Consider the following 3,920-nt stretch of genomic DNA (forward strand, 5'->3'; position numbering starts at 1 on the left):
TAGGCCAAGAGGAAGTGGGGGAGGTATTTGTGAATTTCCTGCATTGTGCAGGGGATTGGGTTAGATAACCCTGGAGGTCTCTTCCAACTCTATGATTCTATGACTGGTCTGGGATCACCCAATGACTACTAGCACTTTATTATGGTTTTAGAACTGTTTTAATCGTAACTTATGTTTTAATGTAGTTCATCTGTTTTTATGTAAGCTGCCCTGAGCCGCCCTTGGCTGGGAGGGCGGGGTAGAAATTTGAAAAATAAATAAAAATAAATGAATTTAAAAAATGAGGTTCATGGGGATTTTAACTTGGGTCTCTGGTAAAGGACCTTAAAACGCTATCAATATTTGAATTCATGGTATATAGACGGCAATTGCATATGGACTTATTTTTAGATATTTGGAAACCCTTTATAGAAAATTATGTGTAGATTGGCCACCGTTGTTATTATATGTTTGTCTCTATGAATATCTGTTTTTCTTTTTAAAAACCCCTAATTTGTTGCTGGATTTAAAATTTTCCCTCCGTGTCCTTTTTTCCCTGTTTTTTTTTTTAAAAAAGAAAGGGCCCTCCATGTCCTAATCCCACACAAACTATGGCAGTTTATTGTCTGTCTACCATGCCTTTCCTGAAACCATCCAGGCCTGATACTTAGCTGGGGTGATCAACTGCTTATCACTGTTCTTAGATCACACCTTGCCTGGTATCCCAGTGCTTTCCTGAAGGGTCTCACTTTGTGAAAGACATCTCCAAATAAGTTTTTAATTTCTTATGAAGTTTCCAGGGTGCAGTCTGGAGAACAAATATTTACCTATGTATGCCAGTCAAGTGTCACTGAAGCTCCTTCCTTTGTTGCCTCTGGACTTTTATGTCATCCCTCCCCCCCCCCTCTGCTTTTTTTTTTTTTTACTGCTGTTTTGTTTTGCTTCCAGGTACAAGTGCTGGGCCTGCTGCAGAAGAAGCGTGGATGAAGGAACTAGCAGAAGGAATGAGCGGGAGCAGCTGCAGCTACCATTTCTCCTGCTTGAGTTGTGTGTTCAGAGGTAAACACTCCTTCTTCAGGCTGCAGCTTGGCAACTGTACTTTTAAGCAGGGTATTTTTGGGCAGGAACGCACAGGAACGGAGTTCTGGCTGGCTTCAAAGCTGGCCATGCCCACTACAGCCAAAACCTCTGCATGCATGGCTACAGAGGGAAGGCCTGGAGAGCGACCCCCCCCGGGCAACTCAGAGGCGGGCGGGCTGGGGGGGGGGGGTGGAAGGACGGGGGGGGTCTGGAAAGATCGAGGAGGAATTTAAATGCCTCCCCATGCCTGTCCAAGGGCCGGCTTGCCCAGGCTCCCTGCAGCTGCGGGGCGCCCAGGCATGCCAAGGGAAGGCATGGGGGCGTGGCCTAATATGCTAACAAGCTGCACTGTCAGGGATGTGGCCTAATATGCTAATGAGTTTCTGCTGTTGGGTGTGGCCCATCATGCTAATGAGTTCCTGCTGGGTTTTTTCTACAAAAAAAGCCCTGCTTTTAAGAACTGCTTTACCATTGTCTTTACAAGTCTTACTCATTTGTCAGGTGTCTCTAAACAGTTAGTACTGACCTCACCAGAATATCCCACATGCTGTTGTTTAAGCCGTGTAGCAGTTAGAGTGTCAGAATAGGATCTGGGAGACTCCAGGTCCAGCTCTCTGCCCTGCCATAGTTGCTGCATGACCTTGGGCCAGCCACCCTCTCTCCAATCCAACCTGCCTCACAGGGTTGTAGTTGCAAGGATAAAATGGAAGAGGGGAGAAAAATGTTTTAAGCTACTTTGGATCCTATCTAAATAAATAAAATTAATACATTTTGTAGTTCAAAAGCCAAGTCATATTCACATATGACTCAGCAGGAGCTGGAGGAAATCTGATTGGCGTGCAGAAGATCCCATGTTCAATCCCTGGCATCTCCAGTTAAAGGGGTCCAGTATCAGGTGATGTGAAAGACCTCAGCTTGAGACCCTGGAGAGCTGCTGCCTGTCTGAGTAGACAATACTCACCTTGATGGACTGATGGGCTGATTCAGTATAAGCAACTTCATGTGTTCACATCTTGTCACCCTAGCGCAGGACCATATAAGTCTGGTTTTCTAGACACACATACAGCCAATCTTATTTTGGGAAACTATGATTTAGTTCCCATGTGGTTGTGAAAGTCACTGGGTGACTTTGGGTATTTCACTCTCTCACAGCCTAATCTACTTCATAGGAATGTTATGAAGGTATGGTGGAAGAAAGGAGAACCATATATGCAAAATTAATCTTTTTGATGGAATGGGATAGATAGATTTTGCAGGAGTCATTTGCTTGTTTTAATAAGATGATGTAAAAGCTTTGTTGCAGAAATAAGATATACATATATATATATAGAAGATATATAGAAACTGTATTATTTACTTTTTCAAGAGAATCAAATGGGATGAAAACACCTGTTTTTTGGCATGCATGAGCAAGAATGTGTACCTCTGCAACGTTTTGCATCCTTTTGATTTTTGTGCATGTTTTCTATTAAAAATCAATTGTGCTTTAATAAAAGGTAATTACTTCTCTGGCCTCCTTTTAAACATCTTGACCTTATTTTCTCATTTTGTTAAGATGAAATGTCCACTGTTGTCATGTTGCACATTAAACACTTCCAAACTGTTAATGATTAAACCTCCACAAACACACATCTGTAAATCTGTTATTCTAATTTCAGTTTTCATTACCAGCTACAAATGGTAGACATTTCCATGGTTGTTGATGGAATGCATCTGGTACGGCAGAGTAATGTTTACACACATGTTTCCTATACTCTTCTTAACCATAAAATAAAACACAGGTTACAGCTAGTAAAATATTATTACAGTGTTCCCTGTGCTGTCTGTGAACTGGACCCTACAAATCTTTCTTAATGAGGCTGATGCTTGTTAGTCAAATTTAGTTCACTTAAGTTAAAGCGGCTACAATTACTAGTAAGTACTACATTCAGCTGGATTTCTCATATACGTGCCAGATCAGGTCAATCGAGGGACTTCAGACTACCTTCCAATCACAGTGGTCGATGTTATATGTCTCTGTTTTCTTCTTTGCCTTGTTGTTTTGTTGTTGTTGTTGTTCAGTTGCACAGTCGAATCCGACTCTTCGCGACCCCATGGACCAGATCATGCCAGGCCCTCCTGTCTTCCGCCGTCCACTGAAGTTGGCTCAATTTCATTTTCGTTGCATCGATGACACTGTCTAACCATCTCATCCTTTGCTGTCCCTGTCTTCTTTGACCTTCAATCTTTCCCAGCATCAGGGTCTTCTCCAGTGAGTGCTCCCTTCTCATTTGGTGGCCAAAGTATTTGAGCTTCAGTTTCATTATCTGGCCTTCCAGGGAACAGTCAGGGTTGATTTCTTTTAGGATTGACTGATTTGATCTTCTTGCAGTCCAAGGGACTCTCAAGAGTCTTCTCCAGCACCATAGTTCAAAAGAATCTATTCTTCGGCGCTCGGCCTTCCTTATAGTCCAACTCTCGCAGCCATACATGACTACTGGGAATACCATTGCTTTGACCATGCGGACTTTTGTTGGCAGGGTGATGTCTCTACTTTTTATCATGCTGTTTAGGTTCGCCATCGCTTTCCTCCCAAGGAGCAGGCGTCTTTTAATTTCAGGGCTGCTGTCACTGTCTGCGGTCATCTGGGATCCCAGGACCGTGAAGTCTGTCACTACTTCCACGACTTCCCCTTCTATTTGCCAAGGAGTGATGGGGCTGGATGCCATGATCTTAGTTTTTTTGATGTTGAGCTTCAAGCCCACTTTTGCACTCTCCTCTTTTACCCTGAGCAAGAGGCTCTTGAGGTCCTCTTCACTTTCTGCCATTAGAGTGGTATCGTCTGCATATCTGAGGTTGTTGATCTTTCCCCCAGCAATCTT

This window comes from Gekko japonicus, unplaced genomic scaffold (assembly GCF_001447785.1).
Source record: "Gekko japonicus isolate JY-2015 unplaced genomic scaffold, Gekko_japonicus_V1.1 scaffold1036, whole genome shotgun sequence".
Taxonomy (NCBI): Eukaryota; Metazoa; Chordata; class Lepidosauria; order Squamata; family Gekkonidae; genus Gekko; species Gekko japonicus.